We start from the raw sequence: 16,942 nt of genomic DNA on the forward strand, positions 1-16,942 counted from the left end.
CTGACTGCTACACAAACAGATGAATACTTGTTTGTAGCCACTTCAGGGTGGTACCCCAGAGTTCCTTGCTCTTGCTTTTGTGGTTGAGATTTCTTGAAGAGAAAGGTTGAGAGCTTATTGAGTCAACAGAATAAACTGGAAACGTAGGTTTAACCTGAGTACTAGTAACATATGAAATAATACAGAACCCTGCAAGTTTTGTTCTAATCAAACTGCTGGAAAACTGACAGTAACACAGAAGCTGATCTCAAACCCAAGCCTCAGGGCCTATTGGGGGTTGGTTTGTGTGGGTCACTACAACACCCTGTTAAATGGATGACACCAGGTTTAAAAAAAAATTAAAAATCCGTGATATAGTTCTTGGTCTGTTTTATTCAAGAACATGTTCTTATTGCAGGACTAATTTGAACAGCTAAGAATTACGCTTTTTTTAAGGAGTCACAAAAAAAATACTGTCCACAGCTCATGCTTTTCTGATATTCAGATCTCATTGTGCCCATGTGTACCATGTGCTCTGATACTTACAGATCCTGCTAAGTTGTAGAGTCTGAGTCTGTGTGTTTGAGTCACTGTATAGATGAGGTTTCATATCAGTCTGGACTTAGTTTGGGTGTGTGTGTTGTTTTTTGTCTGGTTGGTTGGTTTTGTGGGTTTTTGTTTTATTTTATTGATTTATTTGTTCATTTGTTTCATCCATAAGTGGTCATCATTTTGTATTATTATTGGTTAATATCAAATGTGAAAACATATTTTAATTTCTTAATAGGAGGAATATAATTGCTATATGTGATTTTGCTTTCATTAAATGGTGCCAAACCACCGGTATTAGGAAGAGCTAAGTGTAAATCAAACTAACTGCTGCAGAACAACATTGCTTTAAGGCATTATTTGTTATAGATGGAATAAATTGGCATCTTCATACGGTCACGATCCCCACTGTGACAGACCATTTGTGAGGAGCTAACTGAAAATTTTTTGTTCTGCCTTCAGAGTGTACTGGTATTGCCAGAATTGTTTTCATTTGCCTACCATCTAACTGAATTTATCAAGTTCAGGTAAAAAGTCATGCAGTTGATGTTGCTGTGTTGTGGCTGCACAATATTTGACTTGTCTAAGACTCTGCTGTCTAAGGCAGGGCACTGAAAGTGAATAAACTAGGTAATCTGTAGATATAGAGGATTCATAGGATTTAATGATGATGCTAGCTGGGTTCCCTTTCTTTGCCCATTTGATACGTACTGGGTTGCTTATCAGGGGGGTGTCTTATCTCAGGTAGTAGCTACTAACAATTAGTCTTCTCCTGGCTGAGATCACTAACCTTAGAAATGGAGCAATGCAATTCACTGAGCAGGGGAAAAATGTGTTTGCTGACAGCTATTTTTGGTTGTGATAGCCACGGATCAGGTGGAGATGCTCCAGTGCAATTACAAGGTAATTTGCTTCAGGTCCTATAGTTTGCTGAGTTTTTCAAATGTCAAAGAAAAGTAAAGAATAAAGCTGTGTTAGTCTCAAAAAGCATGAGGTTATTGTGATTGTTAGCATTGCTACTGCTTTGCGCTGCTAGTAATGTAGATATAGATGTATGTTTGTGACTTACGCTATGTAGTCTCACCACAATCAATCTGCATATCTTACAGCATTCCACTCTTACGAATTTCTGCATGACTGTGGAAGTTTAAGTTGCCTCTTCATTGATAAATGGTGCTCTGAAGACATATGCCAGGGGATACTGCTGGTGCAATGTCAAGCACAAGTGCTTCTTCATGATCAGAACTTGCAACAGACCTGTGGGACTCCTTGTCAAAGAAGGATGTTGCAGGTATGAGGAATTTATATGGGCTCAGTGGAAGATACGAGAGGAAGCTGATGTAGATATTCATTGGTGGTTGCTAAATAAAGCACAAAATGCATAAGAAATCTATGGACAAGTATTAGAGTAGAAAGTATCATACTTGCTTTATCCTTGTCACTTTTCCTAGGTTTACACTAGTGCCCACTGTTGAAGACAGAGGACTAAGCTAAATGTGCTCTGAAACAGTGAATGTCCATCAGGACAATCCGTATCAATATTATATCACACTTTGTTTAGTGGAGGGATCTTCCTTTTACTTTCTGCTCTTGTTTCAACCATTCTCATCAACATGTCACTGTTTTGGGCTTTATCCATCTATGTTGTGCCTTGTCTTCATTCTTTTTGCCCTTTATTTTGTGACTTCTCTAACTTGCTGTTGCTACTTCACGAATTGAACACCAAACACCATTATTTTCCCCACAGTTATGACTTCTGAATTTTGTCTTGAATCTGTTAATAACTTGGAGATCTTATTTTTATATATAAAAATACATTTTTAAAATGCTTTTGAGAAAAAAATATAGTAAATTATTCTGCATCAAAATACTTTTCATAAGTTTTGGCACTCGTAAATCACTGATTTTCACTCATATTGCAAATGCACTGCTAGAGCTGTAATGGCTAGAAAGTAATATTCTAGACAGACTTTGTACAGGATTGTAGGTTTACATATGTTACATGTTAAGATTGAGGCCCACCAACAAGTTACAAGAAGGTTAAGATTGGTATAATCAATAGTCTTAAGAGTCAGGTACTGGTTCAACCCACAGAAATGACTGGGCTGGCTTGATGCTGTAGGGATATAGAGTCGATCAGTTTTATTTATCAGGACAAACATTTTTACTGAATGTGACTATTTTATATCAAAGCAATTCTCAGCATGGATAAGAGGGCAGAATGATGTCTGTCCTGGCCTGGAATGTGTAGTCATAACACTGGTGAATATTTGGACCACACAAGTAATCACATTGATGTCAGTAGCTCTTCAAAATGAATAAGGTTGTACAAATGAGTTCTTAGACTCATATCAGCCCCCCAGTGTGCTGCTCACATCCTCTATACTTAAAACTTCACCTTTGCATGTGGTCTGGTGGGTCTATCAAAGTAGTTGAGCTGAAGAAAATACAGCTGAAGCCAAAGGTCTAGGAAAGTGAAGACTGAGAAGAAAAGCATTTGAAGATATGGGAGGAGGTTAGTTCTACCTCCTGAAAAGTTCATGCTAACTTTGAGTACCATTTGTTATAAAGGATTCAGGGTCTAAAGTCCCTTTTGCAATACACTATTATGCATATTCTGGGAAATCAATCAGGCTGTGTCTGTACAGTGCCTCTCCTGTCATCTCCAGATTGAGCCTTCACACTCATTTCATACACATATTCATATCTGCCATCTTTGGTTTTCACATATGCACAACAGTTTTGCTGCCTACACAATCCTTTATAAAAAAAGGCTTGTTGCTGAGCCATGTGTTTGGGTGCAGAGGCTCCTTAAAGATATCCTGGGTGAAGTGTATGTTCCAGCACTCAGGGGCAGTATAGGGAAAGGGGAAGAGTGCAGCTGGGATGCTGGCGAAGAAGGATTCGTAGTAGCTTGAGTTCTTGAATATAAATGTGTATACACCATTTTTATTTCTTATATATATAATTTATGCATAAAATAATACATTCAGTTTTCCACTTACACAGAAAAAAAGAAAAGGAAAAACGCTATACATGAGGTGGCACAAGAAAGAGGGGAATAAAAAAACAATTAAAATAATAAATTACAGATGTGGTTTGGTTTTGTAAAACACTTTGTATTTTGGTTGCTGTTGGAAGGCAGAAATCATTGCCTAGAATCAATAAATGGTAGGTAACAAAGATCTTCTTTGCTTTACATTCTAATTAAAACTTCAAACAAACAGCTGAGATGCATGTTCTCTGTAACCAACTGACTGTGGTGTTTCGAGAGCTCTCTGTTGAGGTGAAAGGATCTTAACGGAGTTCATCTGAGTTATACCATCCTCAGCTGGTCCTATCAGTCCGTCATTGGTGTTATCAAATACATATGTGGAAGTACCACATTAATACCCTAATTTTAATAGCAGTCAAGAAGGTATTACTGATTACAGGAGACAACCCTTGTCCCAAAGAGTTTACAGTTTGAATGCAGTCAGAAAAAAGATGAGAGAGGAAACAAGCACAAGAAATTAAAATGAGTGTAGGCAATGATATTTTTTCATGCCAGTCAGATATGAATGGAATCCAGAATTTTAAATTCATAGTCCTGTGCCTTAGGTATAAGAGAACACATGTTGGTGCACAGTGCTTGCTCATGAGACTGTTACTCTTCTGAAAGTATATTCAGAAGCAGTGATGTCTTGAAAGACAACGGAGAAAAACCCAAGAATGTTCCCTGGCTGCCCCTGAGAAGCTTCAGAATTACATCCATCCATTATGTACACGCATAAACTTTTCTCAGTGCTTATTTTTGTTCTTGCCTAGGAAGGTCTAGATTGAAGCAGGGAGATTTATCTGGCTTACACAGTACTAGACATAGACAGTAAGGCTCATCCTTCACAAGAAAGGTCAGTATTAAACACCATGTGTTGAAAATTAACATTTTAAAACCAACAGGGTAAGATAATTTCTGCAAGAGTAGTAAATAAGCTATGGAGTTTTGTAAACAGCTCATGTTAATATCTAATATCTCTTGAAAAAGAAAAATCTAAATTGCTGGAGGGCTGTCGTTTGTATAATTTATATATGTTAAAAGAGACAGACCAATGAACAGTAGACCACTTAGGCTGATTCACTGATGGATAAGATAATGGAACAATTAATTTGGGACTTTATTAATTAAACATTAGAAAGTAAAAATATAAACGATATCAGGAAACTTAGTTTTGTGGAAAGCAAGCCTTGTCAAAAAAAGCTTTAATCTTTTTGTGCAAGATTATAAATCATGTTAATGAAAACAACTCTGTTGATACAACGGATTTGTTAGATTTGTTGGATTTCTCCAAGGAATTTTATTTAGTACCACATGGCATCTTGAGAGGAAAAAGAAAACCCAAACCCGAAAAGATATAGAATGAACAGGGCACACTTTAAGTGAGTTAAAACTCTCTCACTAGCAGAGCTGAAAATGCAGTAGTTAATAGAGATTATCAGCAAAGTCTTTAGTAATAAGATAATTTACAGGCGCAACTCTACTCCGTTTTGGTTCTTTCGGTATAGCTTCTTGGTAAAATACGCCAGTGGCACAGAGCCTTCAGAATGACAAAATTCTGAGAATGCTCTAAAATTTCATATCTGCTTTGAATTTCTCTGACATGACACAGAAGGTGAGATTCAGTTCATTTAAACAAACAAAAAAATAAATTAAAAGAGGTACCATTTTAAGTATCCTAAGGAACTGGACTCAGCTGCCTCGGACTGGTAGATATGACATACAAGAAACCCCAAACTTTTAGAAGAGCAGCTGGAGCCATGTGGGATGTCTCCTAGCAATCTGAAAAGAACTACACACCCATGTTTAGGCAAGCAAATTTTACCACAACTAACATCTGTCAGGTGGTAGTTTCTCTTCCCAGCCATGGCATTTACTTGCAGCTTCTGATACAGCACTTGCAATCTAACAGGAGGAGGTTGCTAGCACCTAGGGGTGCCTGAGCTGGACTTCTGAAATTTTCAGTAAACCCTGTGTTAAGTTTACTGCTTGCTAGGAGGAGAATATCCAGTGCTTGCCAGCCCCTTTGAAATCACTTATAGACACACAACCTTCACATTTAAATAAAAAAAAAAAAAAAAAAAAGGACCAGAAAAACTCTTACTATGTGAACTTCAAAATGTTTAATCTATTCAGTTTGTCAAAGAAAAGATTAAGAGATTACCTAATTATTTTGTTGAGGTCCTTCGACATGGAAAGCTATGATAATGAGAAGATTTGCAGTCTTGCAGACAGAGATATAATGAAATGCAATTTGCTGGAAGTCAGGCAAATTCAAGCTTGAAATAATACACATTTTTGAACACTAAGGTTAATTAAACATTGGAAGAATTTCCATGGAGAAAGTGATAGATTTGCAATTGCTTAGAGTCTTTCAGGCAAAACTTCAGTTTTGGACACCCGTTAGTCCAGTCTCTAGGAAAAAAAGGACACGGGCTCTGTGTGAAAATTTTCAAACTAGATGATTGTAGTGGTCCTTTCTGACTATAGAGCACACAAATTTATAAACAAAAGGAAATGGGTCCTAATCTTCCAAGAGAACATATGCTATCGGAAAATTTGTCCCGAGAAATGAGAAATACTGGAACTACTACAACAAAATCCTTCCATGGAGGAATGTGTGACTATTCTCTCAGCACACATTTTTTGAGATAGCCTCTGTAGATGTCAACATGGTATATCGCTTTTCCTCTTGATAAGCATAAATTTGTAGAGAAGTAGACGTAAGGTCATTTGAATAACAATCTCAAGCAATGGAGTAAACACCTTTGCCCCTTTATTCAACTGCACGCTCAAGCACCAGCTATTATTGACTTTTGTTTTCTTCCCTTGTACATTCTTATTGCTGTCAACATCACTGTTCAGCAAATACATTTTCCCCTCTTGGACAACTCCTCTCCTATAACCATCTTAATTCTCAGGCACTCCTGCTGTTTCTAGAAGTACAAAATAATAGCTGAACATTTCAGTGGTCCTTCGTTCTTGAACAGCAAAGTCAGAGGAAATGTGCTTTGCCCCAGCAATCATGCTGATCTGAAGAATATCCACGCTGTAAGGATACGGGTCTGAGGGAAGAGACATCAGTTGTAAATAAAAGGGCTAGGGAGAAGCCCCGGATGGATGTCCCTGAGAAGCAATATGTATGACTTACTATGAAAAGTGAAGAAGGAGATAATGATAGACATACTGAAGACATGAGGATAAAATAACAGGAAAGAAGAATTTCTGTCTTGGACCACAATTCTTGTTTATCCTTTTATTCTTTTCAGTTGACTCATTCTTGCTTCTTGGCCAGTAAGAAAACAAGAGAGGTGTAAGCAGATCCTGCTTGTATTTCAAGTTCTTTCCAGTGGTAGGGACATTCAGCTGTGATGGTACAATTTACTCTGTTGTATCACAGGGATGACTTATAACTAGATTTAAATTTGGATTTCATATTACTTCTGCAGAAAATATGAGCCACTTCTGATTTTGCATTTTAAATATCTTCCCTCTCACCACATGCATTTGATTGAAAACTGTGTTGTACGAATACATGCATATAATTTCTTTAAATGTGTTGAAAGAAATTGATAGTGGAGGGCTGGAGAACCTGCTAGGTAGACAATGGACAGTAAAATAGAGATTAAAAGATAAAGAGCAGGTCTGGGAATTATATTGTTTAGTTTCAATCTAAGAACAGATGATTCAATTTAAGAGAAATGATTCTTCATTATGTTCACTGTTTTCCTTTCAGGTCCTTTGTCAGGATTTGTCAGCTCTATACCGGTCTGGTGATCCTCAGGCTCTAAAAGAGCGCTTCACTAAAAGAGGCTTCTTTTTCACAACCTTTCTCTGTTTGATGTTAGGCAGCTGCCCAGCACCAGTACTTTCTTTGCAACAGTGATTGCCACTGAATCCTAGCTAGCTGTCTTTAAGCAAAGATTTTACTTTACTCTGCGTGTCCTATGTTTTAGTTTCCATCCTTTTTCCCATCAACAACTCTACTAGCCCTGTGGCACCTCACTTGGAAAACTAATATTAGGAAAGCTTTAACATCACTGAGGCTGCCCAATGGAAACAGAGAGGGGAGATCAGCCTGAAACTGATTCTCACACAGAGCAATATCAGGGTTTGTATTACTTAGCTTATGAAATCATGGCCCATAGACCTCAGTCAAACTGCCCCAATACTCACAGCTTTCTGTGGCAGTGAATATTAGAGAGGAAATAATATCAAAACTTTTAGCATTGCAAGGCACCTTGATTTCTTATGATGAATGCCTCCTTACATGAATAAATAGGTAAACATAGATAGTGTATGTGTATGGGATGGATGGATGGATAGATGGATGGGTGGGTAGATAGCTACAGGAATTATGTGTATCCACAGATGAATAGATAGATGGATGTATAATGTTGCATGTACTGAGAAAAAGCGATGACTACAAAACTATCTCAGGAAAAACTGTGAAGTTTCTCATTCAGTGATCTGAAGTTCTGCCCTTTCTGTCAGCTTAATGAAAACAAAATACAAAAAGGAAATATCTCAATTAAAGGCCACAGCAGCTTTAAAAGAAATGTGCTGATTTCAGTAAAAGCAGATGAAATATCTCCCCATGTGGAGGAGGGTTTTGGCATGAATCCTGCAAACTGTGGGTAGAGAGTAATTGCCAGCAGACTTTGCACCTCCACAGAAAGATAAAATAAAATGCAGTTTAAGCTTTTAAAAATACATTACTCTTCTTACGTTTTACACTCCAAGAGGGTGCTGACAGGTATGGAACATCACAGAGAAAAGTCCTACCAGCACAATCAGTGCTAAGTGGCTGTGCTTTTTATTTGCATTTACTTAATTCTGCTCTTTCTTTTCTTTGCAAAAGACTAAATTGATTGCTAACTTTGTTTCAGTAAGTTCCATCTTTCCCTACAAAGTCAAGATAGTATTTCATGCCATGATTTTAAAGCAAATTTTTACTGCAAGTGTGGAGTCATCACTCTTCTTTGTTAAGGCTTTCAATTTTTATTTTAATGATATATGTCTCCTTATTTCAGAGGTGAAGAAAAATCAGTCCTAATTTTAGCCAGGCATGCTGGGTCCACAGATGAAAAATATGAGCTTTGGCCAGACTTGTGAATTCCCCTGAAAACTTGCTAACTTACATATACTGTAGCATTTAAATTTTAGAGTAAAATTTCAGCCTTCTCTACTGAGTTATGTACTTAAAAACATTTAAATTGGTTCATCTTTAATAAGCATCATTATTTCTATTACATGTCTAGAAACCTGATTTCTTTTGAAACTAAAAGGGTAACTTTTAGTGTTTTCAGTTAATTCAATCCTGGTAAAGGTTTCACGGAATCACAGAGTGGTTGAGGTTGGAAGGAACATCTGGAGGTCATTTTGTCCAACCCCCCCGCTCAAACAGGGGGACCTAGAGCAGGTTGTCCAGGACAATGTCCAGACAACATCTGAATATCTCCACCACCTCCATGTGCAACCTGTGCCAGTGCTTGATCACCTTCACAGTGCAACTTTTTCGTGACGTTCAGAGGGAACCTCCTGAGTTTCAATTTGTGCCCACTGACTGGGCACCACCAAGGCTCTGTCTTCATTGTACCATCCCTTCAGGTATTTATATACATTGATAAGATTCCCCCATGAGCCTTGTCCAAGCTGAGCACTCCAAGCTCTCAGCTTCTCCTCATAGGAGAGATGTTCCACTCCCTTAATTGTATTTATGGCCCTCTGTTGGACAGTAGTTTGGAACCCGTCACATTAGCTTTGGCTCTTGCTACTTCACAGTCTTTCAGCATTACCTCAGCAGGCCTTGTACCCTCATTTCCCACAGTCCCTTTTATGCCATATCCCGTGTCACTCGTGCTTGACATCATGGTATAGCCACCCACATTTAATGTGCCACAATGTTTCAGGGATTTTGGCTTGATAAATCACCCATGCAAATAGTTATTACCCAAAGGGTTACTATAGAGGACACATGAACATATATGGCTTATACTAAGTGTTAAAAATAAATTTAGGTTTCTCCAGAAGCTGGCAGTGCTGAGCAGTCCAGATGTAAGGCAGTCTACAGTACTATGGCTGGCTGTTCTGGATAGCTCCCTGAGACAGATGCTTTTAGCGATGTGCGCATAGTTTGAATGGAAAAAGTAGTCTTCAGGGATGTTAAATCAGAGCATGACCTTTTGGCAGATGGCACATTTTTTATAGCTGAGCTCTGGGTCACATAGAAGTAGAAAAACTAAGCTATTCCTTGTGCTGAGAACTGCTAAAGCTCCACCAGGAGGGAGCCCCTCTGTGGCATCATAAGTGAAGGTCAGATTTCTGCATTGTGTCAGCTCTGAGACAAGGTCATAGTTATCATACTTACATACCTGTGCCACTGGACAGAGCAGCAGTCTGATAACAGGGGAAGAAATGCAGAGATCCACCCTCACATGGGAAAAGGATGTGCCCTACTGGCCATGGCTTACCACCAATATCAAGGGTTCAGTCCCACCATCCCACCTCTCCTGCTTTGCTCTATAAACTTATGCTTTTGTGATCACAGATGTGTTGTATTTATGAAAGATCTGCTTATATCATGGCTGTGTTTATTATACAGCCAAAATTTGCTGCCATGGAAAGGACTTAAAAGCAGTCCAATAATGAGCTACATCCATCAGTTTCAATAACACTCTGGAATCAAATATACAGATCTCTGTGCAGGGCCAGCATTACCGTGTTTATGCACCTATGAAAGAGGTACAGGCCTTTCCATTTTATTGACTGGGAAACTGAGTCAAAAGACATCAGCAATCTGGTTCTGTTGCTATGGATGCTGATAGCAAAAATCCCTTTTACAGTCACAGAAAATGAAAAGTTGAGTGAGAATTGATACATCTCAGTAGAAATGCCAAATCTGTTGGCTTCCAAGCTTTTACAATTAAGTCCATCTTTTGTTTCATTTCCTGTTAGGCACCATCAGTATTTTTTTGCACATCTGTGATGCCTCAGAAGAAACTAACTCTCCTATCTGTAATGAAATGATGAAGATTTGCAATTCTGTATATTGGAGGAAAGGAGATAGAAATGTTCTTCTTTAGTGAACAGAGTTTACCCTGGAGGAAGATTTTGGGCTACTTTAGTACATGCAGGCACTATTTGATATGTGTTACTGGTGGTAGAAGTATTAGACCTTTAAAATCCTGTATGGTGTATTGGATATGTGTTCAGTCACTAGTATTTGGCAGAAGAGGTCAGACAGCGCTGTGGAAAAAAGAGTGCAGTACTGTTCTTTAGTGTCTTGAAATCACACATTATTAATAAGGCGCAGGTAAAATTAAGGGAGTGAGAAGTCGTCACTTTGCAGTACCTCTCTTCATCAACAAGTTGCCTTATGAACATAAAAGGACTCTGCTGTGTCAGAGCAGATTAAACCCTTTGCTCTTTTTCCTCTTTATTCCGAGTACAGCATTGGTACCACGCATCCAGCTGTTTGAACAGAGAGGATTAACCTTCTCCTGGGGCCAATTATACAGCCCAGCTGTCTGCTGTCATTGCAGAGCTGCCGAGGAGCCCAGCCAGGGACTCATGTGGCAGGGTCCTGCTGTAATGAGCATCCATATTTCAGAGGAGGGTTCCTGGCAGTTCCAAAGGTGTAGATTTGGGTAGCTCAGAGCACCAGCTGTTCTGCTTTCGTGGTAATTTCTGTTTGCTGGGACTCACTCTTGGCCACTCCACACCATCAGCCCATATAAGTGAGCCACAGATCCACATGTGGCAAAGACAGGTTGTCTTTCACTGGACTGTGTGCATCAGCCTTGTTATGGATCAAGAGATGTGCAAATGAACGTCTCTAGCACTGCTGCTTGGGGCTTTACCAAAACCCTGGGCATTACTGGGGCTTAGATCTTCAGCCTCTGCTCCTAATTTTGAGATCTTGCAGACTGGTGGTCTAATGGGCCCCAGACTCCAATGGTCTGAGCCCAAGCTTGTTTGTAATGATTATCCATACCAGACGGCCCATGGCAGTGGTAAAAGCATGGCAACGATAAAGAAAGAGCAATTACGGTCACTGCTGTAATCTCTGTAAATCTGATCAAAATTCCCTTGTTCTTTCTACTTGTACAAGGCACCGAAATACACTAATATAGAGAACCTGAAGAATGTTTACTCGACTAGAAACTGGTGAAAAAAAAAAAAAAAGCAAAAATCATTTTGAGCTTTTTTGGGAACCATTCCTACATGACAAATAGACGGACAGGAGATGGATATTTCTGGAGGTTTGCTGCCTGATGGAAACCTTCCAAGTCCATAAAGAGCACTGATGAGGCTGCAACTTGAATCCTGTGTTCAGTTCTGGGCCCATCACTACAAGAGAGATATTGAGGTGCTGGAGTGGCGCCAGAGAAGGGCAATGAAGCTGGTAAAGGGTCTGGAGAGCAAGCATGATGAGGAACAGCTGAGGGAATTGGGGTTGTTTAGTCTGGAGAAGAGAAGGCTCAGGGGGGACCTTATTGCTCTCTACAACTATGTGAAAGGAGGTTGGGGGGGGGGGGGTCGGTCTCTTTTCCCAAGTAACAAGTGATAGGACAAGAGGTAACAGCCTTAAGCTGCACCAGGAGAGGTTTAGGTTGGATATCAGGAAAAAGTTATTCACAGAGAGGGTGATCAGGCTGCCCAGGGAAGTGGCGGAATCACCATCCCTAGAAGTGTTCAAAAACTGTGTAAATGAGGCCCTCAGTGATACAGTTTAGCGGTGGTGTTGGCAGACCTGAGGTAAAGGTTGGACTTGATGATCTTAAAGGTCTTTATCAACTTAGTTAATTCTATGATTCTACGATTTCTTTTCTCCACATCCCTCCAGCTGAGCACACCAGGACCATGAGTCATAAGTTCTCACAAAAAATCAAAGTACATTTTAAAATTGAACATTTTTTTTTGATTTTTCATTTGAGTGCTGAGAGAGAGTGGGTAGGGGGGAGAAGGGCAAGGGAAACGATGCACTGAAAAATATCTTAATTGTGGGAAGAAGTCCTTGAAAAAAATTAAAAGGCAGTCTTGAAAGTAGTTGATCTTCGGAAAATGACCTTGTTACCAGCTAAATTTCATATAGTACCAGGATATGGTGAAGCACGACTACAATGCAAGTTCGCAAAAAATACCTTGAACTGCAGCCAGAGCTGTAACAGTCAATGCTAACACATTTCAAAAAGGACATTAAATTTTAAGCCTATTTGTAACCATTAGAGAGCAAGCTGAAACACAACAGAAGACTGTTCCTAAATCTGTTTGCAATGAGCTGCTTCTGTATCTTCCACAGATTCCTCTGTTAGGTGGAAGATTTGGGTCCGATTTAGTTCTTCTCATCTTCTTAATTATGGTAATGATTGGGAAAATCATTTTAAAAAGAAATTAGGAGTGATCTGCATGCTTACATTTGAAGCACAAAGGAGAGTTTTTCCATGTGCATAAGCCTTGTCGACCTAGATCTCCATTATTTCAGTGCTTTCCCCATGCACAGTAACAACAGGATATTCATATTTGTTTCTGGCAAGTTTGAAAACTGGAAGACTCTGGTTCATAGTGATCTAAACATAATTGAGCTGTCAACCAGGTTTTGCACTCATTTCTCTTAACACTGTGAGAAAGAATATGAAATGCCCCACTGAGAATGTGGGGATTGTATGTATCAGTGGTCATAAAATATTATGGTTATTTTACCACTGAAGAAGAGAAGTGCTAGTAAAAGAAAAAGATTCTTTATAGAGAAACTGCATCAGAGGATTTTAAAGGATTCTGTCTCAGTTTCCCCACAATCATAAATTAAAGATATGGATACCATGAAATGTTAAATTAATCTGTTGACCAAAGGTTGTTGATATGTAGTGCAGGGGTGACTCTTATTTCTTCAAAGCTGAAAGCTGTTACATACCTAGTGATGAGAGCAGGGTTACGTAAAAAGAAAAGACAAATAGAAAAAAAAAAAGAGGACATAAAGGAAAACTAAACCACATATGGCCAATCTTTCAAAACTGATGGGAATATTGCCTTTCCAATACTTGAATTATGGATTATGAATACTTCATCTGATGCATTTAGTCTACATTCCCACTTTTAGTTTGTGAATCAGTGGCAAAACAGTCTCAGATATCACATTATTTACAGATAACCTAAACCCACAGTATCAAAGTTGTGCTAGAAGCTCCTAAACTTCTGGCAGTTTCACTACGAACATATGCATCTAGAATAAAGAAGAGGACTTTTTTTTTAATGTACCAGTGTGCCAGGCATCCAAGCAATTGAATTCACTAAGGGTTATCTCACATGCAACCTCTGGCTTGTGGAACATGATTCAGGATGTACTTTCACAGCAAACACTTGCCCACGGTTCTGTTATACTGCCTATGAACTGTGATAGTTAGACAACCACTTGACTTTCTATGGCCTATTTCCTCATGTTTCATTTACCTATAGAAAACTGCAATAATGGAAAAATACTCCTAGCTGTTGCAAAAGTGTTCTCTGTGGCTTGGAAATGGAATTCTTCGCATGAAAAACAGGTACATCCCTGTGCCTGTACATCCCTCTGGTCCAGGATAAGTAATGAATCATGCCAGTGACACAGATGGGGCCAGACAAATTCAGAAGGTGAAAGGATGGTGCTTTGCAACTTAGTATGGTTTAAGGCTGGTATCATATGCATAGGCACATGGATCAGAACAGAACTACCATAGCCCACATTTGTGAGGTCTGACTCCACACTTTCATAGACTTAGCACAAAACAATGTTGTCTGAAATTTTTAGGTGGAGTTCCCAGTTACTTGCCTAGAATATGATTGTCATGTTATTGTTTCACTCTCCTCTTCTTAAGGTGCTTTGCTGTACATTGGGTGAGTACCAGGTAGTTAACACTTATCTGACATTTATTTGAAAAAAAAAAAAAAAAGGACTAAATGTACAACATGACCGGATTTTTCTTGTGCAGTTTCTGAGTGAACCAAACATTACAGTAGAATCCTTCTTATAGAAGTTGTACTGCTTTTAGGTTACAGTAGAAACCAGAAGTTCTCGCACGTGCATGTGGGGAATAGGACATTTCCACACTTTTTTGTCACTGACCATGCTGACTTTCTCTATCAGGACTCGGGTAGGCAAAGTACCCAGGCATACACATTAAGACCCAAAGAAGGCAACAGAATATAAATGTATGCCTTGAGTTTTGTGTGGATTTATATGCTCTGCTGAGCTGTACATTTGCTGTACTAATGGAGTTCCTATCCCTCTTGTGCTTGTTTTGTATTTGGTAGGATTCCAGACAAGTGTCTATTGATTATGTTTTAAAATCACCATGATATTATGAAATGAAAATAATAAGAGAGTAATAATCATTATAAAAATCTAATTTTTCCTTGAGATAGGTCAATTTAAATTCAGTGGAGCTACACAAAGCTCACTTGGGCCTATTATTTCCTATTAGATTTTCTGGCAGAGCTAGGATGTCATACAAACACTTAAAAACTGAAAAGAACACAATTACTACATGCCAGTTCTGTGTTCTAGAGACAATTGGGCCAATCATTCTGATTCAAGTCTGTAACTAAGCACAGTAAAAGAACTGTATTGAAGACCTTGCAGTTAATTTTCTACATAGAGCTAAAAAGCAGCCAGGCTTATAAGTCTTCCTTAAATTTACTATCAAACAAAAATAACACATACTGTACTGGAATGAACTGAAAGTGCAAGAACTCTACTGGGTCAACACTGTAAAGTTTCACAGATGTGTGTTGAAGGTATTCGAGGGCACACACTAGCAGAAATCCTCTCTCTATTTGCACCTATATGCGTGTGTCAAAATAGGTGTATATTTTGAGTTCTTTGTCTTCGAGCATTTTATACCTTGCTGACTTACTCCAATGAACTCACAAGCTCTGAGAGAAGAGGCAGGGCAGGAAGAAGCAAGTTTATTACAATGCTCTCTGATTACTGTGTAGTTTCTTGTGCCTGTGAATACAGTCATCAGAACAAATGTCTGTCTGAATTCATGACATACATTGCTGCTGACTGCAGCAAAACCCAGCTTCTGAGTGACTGCCAGCAAGACTAAGCGCAGGATGAGCTTCCTGCCTGTACCTATGGGCGATTGGGAGAGATGTTACAAGGTTTTTGTATCAAATGTCTTCATTAATTAAAACAAAGGGGAGAGTGGAAAAGGTCTAACTAATAAAATATCTGCATCCACCATACTTCGAGCAAGCCCAGCTGCTCACACAAACAAGCATAAATTCCAACTCAATTTTTCATTAATAAAATTTTCCATTCCAGCTCCACTGATGTAGAGGTTTCCACTTTCAGGCCCCTCGCTGTGTTGCAGAGTTTATTATTAGTTATTATTCATCTGTCCTCAGTTCAGCGATTGGGTCTGTCTGTTGCTTTAGGAGGTAGAGATTTTAGCCAAGCTTACTGAGGGAAAAATATGAAGCAAGCAAACATAACCATTGCATGAAGTGCTTTTCCTGTGGGCTGCCAACCTCATCCTGACATCATGCAGATCAGGAATAATTTTCAATCAACAGAGAGGGCCAATCAAGAGAGAGGGCCATTGCAGATGTAGCCTGAGATAGAACACAAATTCGTGCTGTCCTCATCCTCAGCTGCACTGATCCTGAACACTTCTCAAAGATACGCGTGACTGCAAAGTACCACCTCATCAGAATTCTCACTAACATCCTTCATAATTTTAACTCTCACAGTGCAAGCAGCTAAGAAAGTGCAAACAGGACTATCAAGTTCTCAGCAAGGCAGAGGGGAATAGTCCCAGCAACCACTCCTTCCCAGCATGGAAAAGCTAGCTGGTTACACTGAAAAAGAAGAAAAAAAGAGAGACATGGGTCAATCTTGCATCTTTATATGTACTGCTTCCAGCCAAGTGTGGTTCACAGTGAATAAGAAAGCACAATCTTCATGCAGGTAATCTCTGTGCAGCTTTATCGGGCTTCAACAAGCCTAGGTCTGCAGCTTCCCTTTGTGGAAATAAAAAGGATGAGGCTGAGGTTCAAATGGTGGCAAAAGTGTGACACACAAATGCTTTTAGGAGGAAGTTTCCTGGGGTTCTGCCTGGCCATGGGAACAGGGTCATCTCTGCACCCTTTCGTCTCTCCTGCCTGGGGAGCTGTTCAAAACACCCTCTGTGAAACATCATGGCTTCCAAGGCAGCTGGCTGGAAAACTGGATGGCAATCTGAATGAGCCAGCTGCAGGTGACACATGTAGAGATAAGGTTGTCTTGTTTCATCTGGTTGATCTGTCAGTGCTTTTGTGAAGTGTGGAAATGTGCCTCTGCTTGAAGTCCCCCTATATGTAGGTTTTGTGATCCAGAAGTGCAGAGAGCTGGCATTA

The sequence above is a fragment of the Strigops habroptila genome, chromosome 10 (assembly GCF_004027225.2).
Source record: "Strigops habroptila isolate Jane chromosome 10, bStrHab1.2.pri, whole genome shotgun sequence".
In the NCBI taxonomy this organism is placed as follows: Eukaryota; Metazoa; Chordata; class Aves; order Psittaciformes; family Psittacidae; genus Strigops; species Strigops habroptila.